Here is a 13,924-nt window from a genome sequence, read left to right as displayed (position 1 = left end):
GTGGCCAGAGGAGATGCCCAGGCCGGGCGCTCCCTTGTGCCCAAAATATAACGCCAAATCTACAATGGAATGGTTCACAAATAAACGTATCCAGATGTTAGAATGGCCAAGTCAAACACCGGACCTGAATCCAATCAAGAATCTGTGGGCAGAGCTGAAGACTGGTGTACGCAAACACTCTTCATCCAACCTCACTGAGCTCGAGCTGTTTTGCATGGAAGAATGGGCTACAATTCTCTCTCCTTGTGCAAAACTGATCGAGACATACCCCAAGTGACTTGCAGCTGTAATTGCAGCAAAAGGTGGCACAACAAAGTATTAATGCAAGGGGGCCAAATAATATTGCACACCCCACTTTTTAGATTTTTATTTGTTAAAAAAGTTTAAAATATCCAATAAATTTCGTTCCACTTTACGATTGTGTCCCACTTGTTCTTGATTTTTGACAAAAAAAAAATAATTGGATATCTTTATCTTTGAAGTCTGAAATGTGGCAAAAGGTTGAGAATCTGAAGGGGGTCGAATACTTTCACAAGGCACTAGATAGATAGATAGATAGATAGATAGATAGATAGATAGATAGATAGATAGATAGATAGATAGATAGATAGATAGATAGATAGATAGATAGATATAGATAGATAGATAGATAGATAGATAGATAGATAGATAGATAGATAGATAGATAGATAGATAGATAGATAGATAGATAGATAGATAGATAGATAGATAGATAGATAGATAGATAGAGAACGGTACGGTGTCGCAGCTCAAGTGTTGGCCTCACAGTTCTGAGGACCAAATCATTTGCATTTTCTCCCCGTGCCTGCGTCATTTTCCTCCAGCCACTCTGGTCTCCTCCCACATCCTAAAAAACAGGGTGAACCCTGCCTCCTGCTCGATGATGGCTAGTATTGGCTCCAACATTTGTGAGGATAAGCGGCTCAGAAAATAGATGGATGGATAGAGCACCTGCGATGAACATTGTAAAATTGAATCTACATGCTAATTTTAAAACACACAGTACTGCCTAGAAATTGTTTCGGGATCAAAATTTGTAGAGCTTGAATATGTATGGAAAAAACAAACGCTGGTTCTTTGATTAGCAGAGAAAAACATCCTGCTCCTAAATGGTTTCTAATCAAGGATTTCCCCAGTGCGGGCCTGTTGTTCTCTGTGCTATATGTTGTTTTCCCTGCAAGCCTATCAGCGCAAAACATTAGGTCAATGAACTCTGTTGTGTAAGAACATAGCTGAGTGTTTTCTTCTCCTGCATGTTTGGCCTCTTCAGAATGTCCTCACAGATGCAATTTGACATGCTTATCAAAACATCATAAAGCACATAAAAAATGTTGTAATACTTTTCAATGCAGAGCAGACCAATATTACTCGTGGACGTATGAAAAATAAAACCAAAACAACAACAGCACTACTCGACTGACCGCATCACCACATAAACACAGCAGAGGTCAATCTTGCATGTTCCATTCTGCTGCTGTTGTGTCATCTTGATGTAAACAATATTTGGACCGCAGTATTGGGAAACTTGGTTATTACACAGCTTGACAAAAGGAACACAACTACTGCAACGATCATAAGTAACATTTGTGGACCAATAGGGAATCAGACAGCCAAAACACTTTGGAAGGAATAGTTTCGCAGGCTGTGGCCTCTGACTGTCCTCTTCGTTTCTAGCTGATTTTATAGTTCCATCACCACACATAAAGCAGCCCACAGAATTTGTGTAGGTAGTCCATTTCATCATGGGTGTCATTCTGGAGGATCCACAGGCATTGGGGCCAGAAGTTTCGTTCCATTTCCCAAGACACTTTCAAGGAGAGTCACATTGATATTCATGTGGCTTCAGTTTGATGAGATCGTTATTCCCATTATAAGATGATATTCTCCTGCAGTGGGTCCCGCAAGACAATGCCCTGTGTTCTGTGGCTGCAATGTCAGGCATCAATGCATTGTTGTCTGGTCCTCCCATTTCCCAGACCTTAATCCAATCGACCAACTTTTGCACGTCATGCTTCATTACATTAAGCACTATAACATCACACCACCAATTACCCGGAAACTGGCTCATGCACTGACCAACAGGATAACATTCGTCATCTCAATGGTGCATTCTCAGACATTGCAGAGGGTCACATGGAAGCAAATCACACTACTTAGCCACATTAGGAGTTGTCTTTAGGATATTCACATCGGACATATCAGTCTGTCTATCATTCCTCTTTTTTTCCATGAATTTGATTTCACTCTTCAATGATAAGGGTTTTGATGATTCTTGTGCTATCTATATATTTATGACTTATACCAGGTAGGTAATCAAGAAGAATTTTCAACTAAAATATTCATTTGATCAACTCCTGAGAATGGATTAAGTGTTATTTTTATTTTTCAAATGTTGGTGGGGGAGCAAGTGAAGAAAACCACAATTATCAGGTTGAGCAAGAATCACGCAAACACCTCAGCACACCTTTTGTGGCAATCTTTTATTGACTTAGTGTACTTTACTGATGTACTGTGAACACATCTTTTCTGACTCACTCATGAAAATCCAGTTGAATTTTTCCAAATGCAACCGTCTGGCACAGACTTCCTCTCACTTCTCATTAGAGACACTTTGAGAGAAGGAAACACTGCAATCTAAACATAAAGTCCCTCAAATAAAGACTGAGTGAAGGAAGCAAAACACAATGGATCCTGGCACATGGGAGCGCTGATTTCCTGGGTTTCCCACACAAAGGTGTGCAATCACACACTCACAAACACATGGATATATATATATATATATAGTTTAACCACTCACGTACACAGCCGCACAAACACACGTCCACGCAGGCACATCTGCACACATGGACACACGCATGCACACAAACACACACACATATATATAAATACACATCTTGGGGGAAGATGCTAACACGTTAGATGACCTCTTTCATGAATGAATGCCATTTATTGTCATTGTGCAACTACAACATAATTGGAGAGCCTTTCCTGAGACACTGCATACATAAAAGTAATATAAAACTACCGGTAATAATAAAATTACAAATAAATAAAATGCATGTGTAAAACAGAATGCATAAAAAGTATTGCTCAAGATTTCAAAATTAAGTATGCGTTTGCTTTAATAGCGCAACGAGAGAAAAGATAAGAGTTTGGGGTGGTAATTGCGCCCAGAAAAAAAAACGGTTGGTCCTTGCTTTTGTGCATCTGTACCACCTTCCAGATGGCAGGAGCTCAAACAGTTGATAACCAGGTCTGTCGTGTCCTTAATAATGTTCTGAGCTCTACTGAGGCACTAAGAGAAATAAGAGTCAGCCATGGTGGGGAGAGAGCAGCCAACAATCTGCGCTGTTTTGATTGTTCTCTGTAGCTAATACTGCAAACACCGTCAGATCATCCATATTTCTTAACTTAAAAATGTCTTTGGGTGAAAAAAACAACCCCGCCACAATCCCCTCCTCTCAAAACATTCTGTTATTTTAGATTTTTATTATGAAATTTTGGTCAGCCCACAATTAAGGCAAAACCTGCCAAAGTGACACATCAGAATGCCGAAATCAGCTAAAGAATGACCATCCATCCATATTGTGCACCGCTGATCCTCACTAGGTTCATGGGTATGCTGCAGGCTAAGCCCAGCTAACTGCAGATGAGAGGAGGGGTATACGCTGGTCGCCAGCCAATCGCAGGCCACATATAAACAATCATTCAAACCTTGGGACAATTTAAAGACTTCAGTTAACCTACCATGCATGTTTTTGGGATGTGGGAGGAAACTGGGGAAGACACACACAGGCACGCACTGACATGTATTGTATACACAAAAACAGCATCTATTGACTAATAGTTGTCAAGGCAAAACAATGAGGATCCTTGGTGAGTAAAGACAATTTTTGGAGTCATCCATAGTGAGAGGTTCCACACAGCCTGCAACAGGAGAAAAACTTAAGGATTATGAAAGATAAATGTCATGTCATGTCATTATCCAAGCCACTTATTCTCACAAGGGTTGCAGGAAAGCTGGAGCCTAACTCAGCTAGCTTCGGGCGAAAGACAGGCTACACGCTGAACTGCTTGTCAGTCAGTCGCGGGGCAGAAAGAGACCATCACTGAGCGGGAATCGACCCCACGTTGCCCGCACCAAAGGCTGGCGTGTGTACCACTACACTATCAGTGGGTCCATAAGATAAATTAATAGATACAATTATTAACATAAAATCTTAATGGGAAACTCAACTAAACAAACCAAACAGGTGAGTCCTCTGCCTCCTTTTAAAAGCCTCAGCAGTCTCTCCATTTCTGATGCACTCTGACACGCTGTTCCAGAGATACAGGACATAAAGACCCCTTTCCGCAGGTTTTTGGAATAATTAAAAGAGAAGCGCCAGAGGATGTCAGGACCAGCGAGGCACTTTTTGATAAAGGGATATCAGATGGCCCAACATTTAAAAACTAGTCAAACAATCTTAATGTCACAAGCATAGGACATGGGGTAGGACCCAAAAGCAGGACTCCGAGACAGTGACATCATTTTTGAGGGAGGTTTAATACCAAGCAGAGGTCGTATACAAATATGTAGTCCAACAAGGCAAAGTCACAAAACACGTGGCAAAAGGCAAGGTCCAAAAACATGAAAAAAAAAAAAGGTTGGATAACTACGAGGCAAAAACATGGAAAAACAAGACTTGACTAGAAAAGAATGCTGGGATGTGGTAACGAGGCAAATACACCAACAAGAAGCTCGTATACTCATGCAACGAATTGGCCACAAGTGACACCACACACAAGGCTTAAATACATGGCATGATTAGTACTAATGAGGGACAGGTTAGAAGCTACTGCCAAAAGCAGCCTATCCCCAACCCAGTCAGTCTGGTGGCCTTCCCTGCCACTCAAAGCGAGGTACTTGGCTGTGGAGTTCAGGAGGTCACCTAGGACATGAAGCACCAGAGTCCTTATGGGGTCACTCGGGCGTACATCCGTGAGGAGGATCACAATGGCAAAGTAGGATCCAAACAACAGAAACAGATGATGGCCACACATTGAGTGCAACCTCAGGAGCACGAGCGAGAAGATGCGGCCGCAGTAGAAGCATCACCTCAGGACCATGAGCATGAAGATGCAGCCTCAGTTGAAGCAATGCCAGGACAGGAGCAAGAGGCAGCTGCTGCTGGCTGAGCACCACGGAGGCAGGGGTGATATGTGGCCACTTCAAGCTGAGAAGTGGCTGCTGCAGGTCCAAGGCAAGAGCAAGAGGTTGCTGCTGCGGTCTCCGTAGGAGCAAGCACATGAGAAGGAGGCTGCTCCCAGAGTGCACAAGTGAGAGGTAGTCACTGCGGGCCGGGCGCTGACAAGACAGGTGCACGTGGTGGATACTGGGTGCCAGGTCCCAATGAAACAGAAGGACACTGTTGACACCGCAGGGCGGGCGCCGACGAAACAGGAACATGAGGCATAACCCATGGACCGAGTTCAGACGAAACAAAGACATGGTGGAGGCCGATGAGACAGGAGCACATTCCGGAAGCCGCGGGCCGGGCACCAATGGGACAGGAGCATGAGGCGGATGCCACAGACTGGACACAGATGAGATGTGAACATAAGGCAGACGCCTTGGACTGGGCACTGACAAGACAGGAATATGAGGTGGACACCATGGGCTGGGAGCCGCGGGAACATTAGCCGCAGTCGGACGCTCTGGGTCGACTGATCCCCTCCTACAGGACGGAGTGGAACACTTCTCATACCACATCAAAAAATAATGTCCTTCTCCGGCAGAAGGTGGTGAAAGAGATCAGCAAGAAACTGTCTGATGGCTTTATTCTCTGGGTCAGAGTCCGCTGCGTTCATGTCTGGCCAATTCGTTCTGTCACGAGCACGAGACATGAGGTAGGACCCAAATACAGGACTCCAAGGTAGAAACATGGTTTTAACGTGAGGTTTAATACCAGGCAGAGGTTATACAAAAGTAAGCAGTCCAACACGGGCAAAGGCACAAAAACACCTGGCAGAAGGCAAGGTCCAAAAACATGAAAACAAGATTCGATGACTACAAGGCAAAAACATGTAAAAAACAAGACTTCACAAGACATGTCCATGGTAGCAGAGGAATGGTGGGACGTGGTAACGAGGAAAACACACCAAGAAGCTTGTATACTCACGCAATGATCAGGCCATTAGGGATACCACACACAAGGCTTAAATACATGGCATAATTAGTACCAATGAGGCGCAGGTGAGGAGCTGCTGTCAGAGGCAGTGGCAGTGGCATGACCTTGCACCTGACACTCAAACTCTATAACTGGTATTAGTATGTGTTCTTGGTTGCCCCATAAAGTGATACTATTCATCTGTCCTCTCTTTTTTTTACTTTTACACCAATTAAAAGTGGTGAAAATAGCTTCATAACAAATCTATTAATGTTCTTGAAATATAATATATATATATTTATATATATAATAGTCCAGGGAGTGTTGTACAACATCTATTTTCTCATTCTGCATAAGCAAGCCTGGTGGCAAATTGTCACCTACAGTGAAAATCTGGCCATTTTTTAAAAGACAATATTAAGTTTACAAACATTTCGATTGACTTGCTTTGTCAAATATCAATTGATGTAATGCTTTGTTTCAGAAAGAAGAACCCCACAAAAGGTAAGTTTCTGCTGATTCATTTCTGCCGATATACAGGGGCTTAGTTAGGTCATTGCTGTATCGTTGCATTGCTCATGGTTCGAAAAAGAGTTTGCGAATATGATGTAACACAGGTGTTTGTTTTTATGACGTAAAAGTCTTTTTGTACGGTCGGTGACGTTGTGTGACCATGGTGGACTTTGAGGCGGACAGCATGTCAACATGGCAGACACTAGCAAGCACGGCACCGTGTTCGTGCTGTTTTAACTATTTATTTATTTTCTGAGCCACTTAACCTCACGCGGGTCGATGAGACTAAAATAGTGAATGATTTTGTAGCATAGTGTATTAACGCTAGTATATAATTTTAGGGTGCTATTGGTTTGTGGCAACAAGGTGGTGAGAATGGTTAAAACGTCTGCGTCACTGTTCTGAGGACCGGGTTCAAATCCAGGCCTCTCCTGTGTGAAGTTTACATGTTCTCCCCGTGCCTGCGCGGGTTTTCTCCAGGCACTCTGGATTCCTCCCACATCCCGAAAATGCATTAAATGGATATTTCAAATTGCCCTCAGGTGTGATGGTGAGTGCAAATGATTATTTGTTTCTGTGTGCCCTGGGATTGCCTGGCAACTAGTTCAGGCTGTACTCTGACAACTGGAATTGACTCCAGCACTCCTGCGACCATTGTTAGGATAAGCAGCTCTGATAATGGCTGGATGGTTGGATGTTGGGTTGTTGGGTGTGTGCAGTGGTATGTGGCAGCAATATAAGGTATTATCCCACTTTGAACAGAGTTTGGAAATTCAAGCAAGATGTTGCTTCCTTAAATGTCGTTTTTGAAGTGAAGTGATTCCCCCTGACAGCAACAATATATAAAATATGAGTAAAATGGCAAAACGGCAAGACCCCTGGAACCTTTTCAGGGGAAGGACAGTGTGTGGGGGCCCTGATCTCTGGGCCAGGAAAGCAACAGTCCTCGGAGAAGTAGGTCCTAGATCATCATCCAGAGAGACCAATAAAACCAGAATAATCTATGAACAGTTGCATGATTTACAATGTTACTATGTTGTTGACATTTATTTTGGGTAAAGGCGCTGGTTATTTGTTAACATTAATATAGTATTCTTGTTTAAAAAAGCTAAGGCTTAATAATTATTTTGATTTAATATTGGTGATTTTTGAGTGTTACACAAGTATATTAGGATTCATGGAATTGCTGAAGTTTGTAAAGTTGAGGTTTATGTTATACCCTCCTGTTTAGAAGGGGTATGTGGTGATAAGTACAGTGGTACCTCGACTTATGAAATGAATTTGTTCCAGAAGTAATTTCGTAATGTGAAATTTTCGTAAATAAGAGCACTTTTTAAATGTATAGAGCCTAATCCATTCCAAGCCCCCCGAAACTCCCCACCCCACCTCAACCCAAAATAAGCATTCAAACCACAGAATATAAAAAATAATAAAAATTATGTTCATTTACCTTTGCCCTTGGTCGGCTACGTGGAGAGAAGGATGAGTGACAAGCAAAAGGCATCGTGGGGGACAGAGGAGGAGGCAAACATTTGACTACTGAGAGACTTCTCCAGCTCATCATCTCACCTGCCATCTCACGGTGGATCTACAAGTTCCTGACGGGCAGGACACTGCAGCTGAGGCTGGGGGATGCCACGTCATCCACGGTGGCACCCCAAGGTTGTGTCATCTCCCCTCTGGTCTTCTTGCTCTACACGAACCAATTGCACCTTTTCGCATTCGACTGTCAAACTCCTGCAGTTGGCAGATGACACCACAGTCATCGGCGTCATCAAAGACGGCGACGAGTCTGGTATCCACAGGAAGTGGCAAGAATGGAGCTTTGGTGTGGTCTACACAACCTGGCGTTGAACATTCTAAAGACTGTAAAGATGATTGTGGACTTCAGGAGGCATCCTTCGCCACAGCTGCCCCTGATCCTGTCCAACTGTATTGTGTCAACCGTCAACACCACTTGAACTTGATTCTTGGGAATTACAGTCTTAGGGGAACTGAAATGGGAGACAAACATCACCTCCACCCTCAAAAAAGCCCAGCAAAGGATGTACTTCCTGCGGCTTCTGAGGAAGCACGGCCTGTCACAAGAGCTGCTGAGACAATTTTACACAGCGGGCATCCAATCAGTTGTGTACCTTCATCATAATCTGGTTTGGGGCTGCCACAAAAAAAGACAAACTCCGACTGTAACGGACACTCAAAACCGCTGAACAGATTGTCGGTACCACTCTACAAACTAGTGAAGACTTGCATGCAACGCGAACTAGGTCCAGAATGGGCAGGATCCTTTCGGACCCTCCACATCCTGGCCACCAGCTCTTCCAGCTCCTTCCGTCAGGAAAGAGCTACAGGTGTATTATGTAGGACTAGATGTTAATATCCCTATATTCATGCATATTTCGACTCCAATGAGGCTCTGTGGGATGTCCAAATAAGTGATCCCTTCCGTCCTCAAGTGTTTCGCTGATAGGCCCACGGCACTCTCAAGAGGGTTCAGCAGTGAATCCCAGTATCCCAGGTTCACCGCCTAGGTGCCATCAATTCTCCTGAAGGCCCAATTGGGGCCACTAGCTGGCCTTTTCCACCACCCTGGAGAGATCTCTGACTGCCTGCCGATGGGCCTTCCCTCAGACTCCCAACTCTCTGAGGAGACTGGATGTTGAGGAGGCTATAAACCCTCTCCAGCCAACTTCCACCAGGCGTACCTCTGGTCTCCACCCTTGCTGTTGCACTTCGGCCATAAGTCCTGCATAGCTCAGCCGCTTCTGCTCATACGCCTCCTCGACTGCCCCCTCCCAGGGCACTGTGAGTTTGATAAAGTTGACGAGGTTAAGTGAGGCAGACCAAAGCAATAGATCTGGTCATAGTTTGGTAGTTGCAATCTCAGATGGAAAGCAGAGCTTCTTGTCCAGGTCTGCCAGCAGCTTCCAGTCTCGTGCACTGCCCTGGTGTCCGTTGTCTGGTGGCTTGTTGGTGTGGCTGGTTTGACTCCCCCTCACAAACAAACAGCCTTGGTTGCCAGTTGGCTGACAAGGGTAGGAGGGCGTTCACCCTCATCCGGTGGTTTTCCAGAACATCAGCGATACACTTTGGCACTTGGTTGTGCCGCCAGGTGTAACGGTCTTGAGTAAGGCTGGTCTTGCAATGAACCAGGATTTGCATCAGTGTTGCAGGACTTGGGCAAAACAGGTACTTGGGATCTTTTGCATACCACTGCTTTAGGTTCGTGGGAGAAGGCAAGACGTCATACACAGCTCTGATGGTAAAGTTTGCCCTGAATGCCTCCATCTCCTAAAGCTCTTTCCAGGTGATCTTCCTTGCCTCCACTCCTTCCCAGGCCAACCCTTGTCCTTGCTTGGCCTTGGACCAATACCTTGCGTCGCTTAGCAGTAGTGGCCTTGCTCCACACTAGTCTACTGGCCCCGAGCCCAAGGCCACTCCTCCCCTCCTGCACTCGGCCAATGATGTCCTTGTGTCTGAACGCTGCCTTTGCCTGTTCAGTTGCGGCCAGCGGTGTCCACTTCCTCCAAGTGGCCAGAATGGGGGCAGTCTGGGCTACCAACGGATCACTGGAATCCAGTAGCATCATTTCCAGTCTTTGGTGCACTTATACTCCTTTACAGGCTGGAGATGGGCAGGTGTAACATCCCTTTACCGTAGAGCACAATGCCGCTGAGGCACTTGGGAAGGCCAAGCCACTTCCTCACAAACGAGCTGATCAGTCTCTCCATCTTTTCTACCTTTGAGAGTGGGATCTCATAGAGCGTTAGTAGCCAAAGGAGTCGAGGAAGTAACCCATATTGCAAGCACCAAGCCACCGGCCACCTCCTTTCTGAGCTTCTCTACTTGCTCTTTGTCTTTATTTGATCAAAGCAAGTTAAAACTAGCAGGCGTTTGAACAGTTTTTTCCCTCTGACAATAAAGTAATTACATTTTTGGTCAGCGAACTTACTATTTTCTGCCAAGTGCCATTGTTGGGACACACACTCACATCCTGCTGGTCTAATCAGTATTAGTAAGATATTTTGCGGACTATTGCATCATTTGTCTCTTTGAACTGCTCCCTTTGCACTGTTGTCACTGCGCTGGTCTAGGGAACCGTGAAGACAAATTCCTTGTGTGTTGTTACCCACTTGGCCAATAATGTTGTTTCACACTTGGCCAATAAAGCTGATTCTGGTTCTGATACAGGATGTTTACGTTTGGTGGATTTTGGAAAATCCAGCACCTATTGTTTCCTTTTATATCCTGAATTTTCCTTGTGTGTTGTTACCCACTTGGCCAATAATGTTGTTGCACACTTGGCCAATAAAGCTGATTCTGGTTCTGATACAGGATGTTTACGTTTGGTGGATTTTGGAAAATCCAGCACCTATTGTTTCCTTTTATATCCTGAATTTTCCTTGATATCTAGAGACAGTATTTTTCAGAGGAGGCATTTTGTAACCTGAGTTTTTTGTTATTAAAAATGTTTGTAAGTAGAGGTAACACTGTATCATAGAAAGGAACCACCACACGGGGACAGTGTGACAATTTACAGAGTGTGATGTAATTGTGAGGAAATAAAGTAAAGAAGCTTAGCACGGCACGAGAGCTGATCAAATGGAAATAGAGTTGTCTTATGCTACCCAAGTTCAGTCAATGTTCTTAATGATCAAACCAGAATATTAGAAATACTGCTGCCGCTGCCTGGTATTTACAAGTGAAAGGGACCAGGCCGGAGCTTGAATACCAAAAATCTGTGAATAAGTGACTCCCATTATAATTGGGAAATAAAACGAGAATTTTAAATTTAAAACAATTCCTGATTAAGTGGGGATAAACCACTGATAAGTGTTTTTGACGTTGGTCCACCCTGCCCCCCAAAAAATAAAAAAATGCTGAAAAAGAAAGTAGAAAAGGAAAAAAATACAATGTAATTTATGCCGAACCATGAAAATGTGTGGGTCTACTAAAGTACCCAGCTTTGTTCGCACACAAACTGCGTAGCAAATTTACTACTTCTGTCGCTGCTGTCACATCAAGAATTGGTGGTGTATCGTTTTTGGTGACATAAAAGTTCCCACAGCAACTGTTTGTTTACCGATTCCTCCAAAATTAATTGATAAATTATATTGCCAAAAGTATTCGCTGACCTCCCTTGACTCACTTGTGATTTTAAGCGGTATCCTGTTCTAAATCAATATGGTTTAATACAGAGTTGGTCTACCCTTTGCAGCAAGAACAGCTTCGTCTCTTATGGGAAAATTTCAAACAAGGTTTAGGAATGCCTTCATGGGAAATTTTACCCATTCAAACAGAAGCGTAATTGTGAGGTCACATACTGATGTTGGACGAAAAGGTCTGGCTCACTGTCCGCTCGAAATTAACCGAAAGGTGTTGTATCAGGTTGAGGGGAGAACTCAGTGTAGGCCAGTCAAGCTTATCAATACCAAATTTGCAGCCATGTCTTGATGGACCTTGCTTTGTGTACTGGTGCACAGACATGGTGGAACAAACTCATCCCTGACGCGCAGAGGGGACGCCACCCTTTTGGGACTGAGGACCGTGGTATCAGATTTTTAAGTGCTGATTCTTATCCCAGCCACTTCACACTCAGCTGTGAACCGCTCCAGTGAGCGTTGGAGATCACGGCTTCATTAAGCCAAAAGAATCACATCATCTCCAAAGAGCAGAGATGCAATGCTGAGGGCACTAAAATGGAAACCCTCTATGCCTCGACTGTAACTCGAAATTCTATCCATTAAAGTTGTGAACAAAATCAGTGACAAAGGGCAGCCTTGGCTGAGTCCAACTCTCACTGGAAACGAGTCTGACCAACTGCTGGCAAGGTGGACCAAACTCTGACACCGGTCGTACAGAGACCGAACACCCCGTATCAGATGGTTCCCCTGTACAGGTTCCCCCGTACTCTTGAAGAAACCCACATGGGACTCCCCAAGCGACACTGTCGAACACCTTCTCCAAGACCACAAAACACATGTAGACTGGTTGGGCAAACTCCCATGCTCCTTCAAGGATCCTGCCGAGTGTGTAGAGCTGGTCCACTATTCTACAGCCAGGGTGAAAACCACATTGCTCCTCTTGAATTTGAGATTCAACATCCCGATGGACCCTTCTCTCCAGCACTTCTGAATGGCCCTTACCAGGGAGGCTGAGGAGTGTGATCCCCCTGTAGTTGGACCAACCCCTTTGGTCCCCCTTCTTAAAAAGGGGGTCCATGACCCCAGACTGAAAATCTAGAAGCACTGACCCCAATTTCCACGCGATGTTGCAGAGTCGTGTCAACCAGGACAGCTCCACAACATTCAGAGCCTTTAGGAACTCCAGCCGAAATACCCGATCAGACTCCTTCTTCAGCTTGACAACATACCTCACTGTTGGTGTCCACCAACACGGTCGGGTTGCAGCCACTACAGGCACCGACCACCTTACAAATACAGCTCCAGTCAGCCCCCTCAGCAATGGAAGTGCGGAACATCATCTACTCGAACTCAATGTCCCCCGCCGCCCCCGGAACATGAACAAAGTTCTTTCGGAGGTGGGAGCTGAAATCCCTTCTGACAGGGGATTCTGCCAGCCCAGTAACCATCACAATATGTTTGGCCCTGCCACGTCATACTAGCATCTTCCCAAACCAACTCACCACTCCAGGTGGTGATCAGCTGACAGCTCCACCCCTCTCTTCATCTGAGTATCCAAGACATGCTGTCGCAAGTCCGATGACACGACCACAAAGTCAATCATCAAACTGCAACCTAGGATGTTCTGGTGCCAAGTGCAAATGTGGACACCCTTATGCCTGAACATGTTCTTCATTATGGACATTCGTGCAAATGTGGACACCCTTATGCCTGAACATGTTCTTCATTATGGACATTCTGTGATGACCACGGAAGTCCAGTAACAGAACACCTTTCGGGTTCTGATCGGGGGTTGGTTCTTCCCTATCACGCCCTTCTTAGTCTCACTGTCATTGCCAACATGGGCATTGAAATTCCCCAGCAGAATGATGGAGTCTCCAGAGGGAGTGCTCTCCCCTGTCAAGGGCATGGCCAAGCCTCTGTCCTGGGTGGAGCATCCTCTGGCAGTAGCTCCACACCTGCGCCTAATGGACGCTAATTAGACCAGGCATTTTAGCCTTGAGTTTTTCTCTTGCATTTGCCAGTTCGGTGTGTTATCTTTGTGTTTGACTACATCATCGTGTGTGAGTACGCAATCATTTTGTCGTGCTTCCCTTT

Source organism: Syngnathoides biaculeatus, chromosome 7 (genome assembly GCF_019802595.1).
Source record: "Syngnathoides biaculeatus isolate LvHL_M chromosome 7, ASM1980259v1, whole genome shotgun sequence".
Lineage (NCBI taxonomy): Eukaryota > Metazoa > Chordata > Actinopteri > Syngnathiformes > Syngnathidae > Syngnathoides > Syngnathoides biaculeatus.
Note: the sequence above shows the minus strand (reverse complement) of the source record.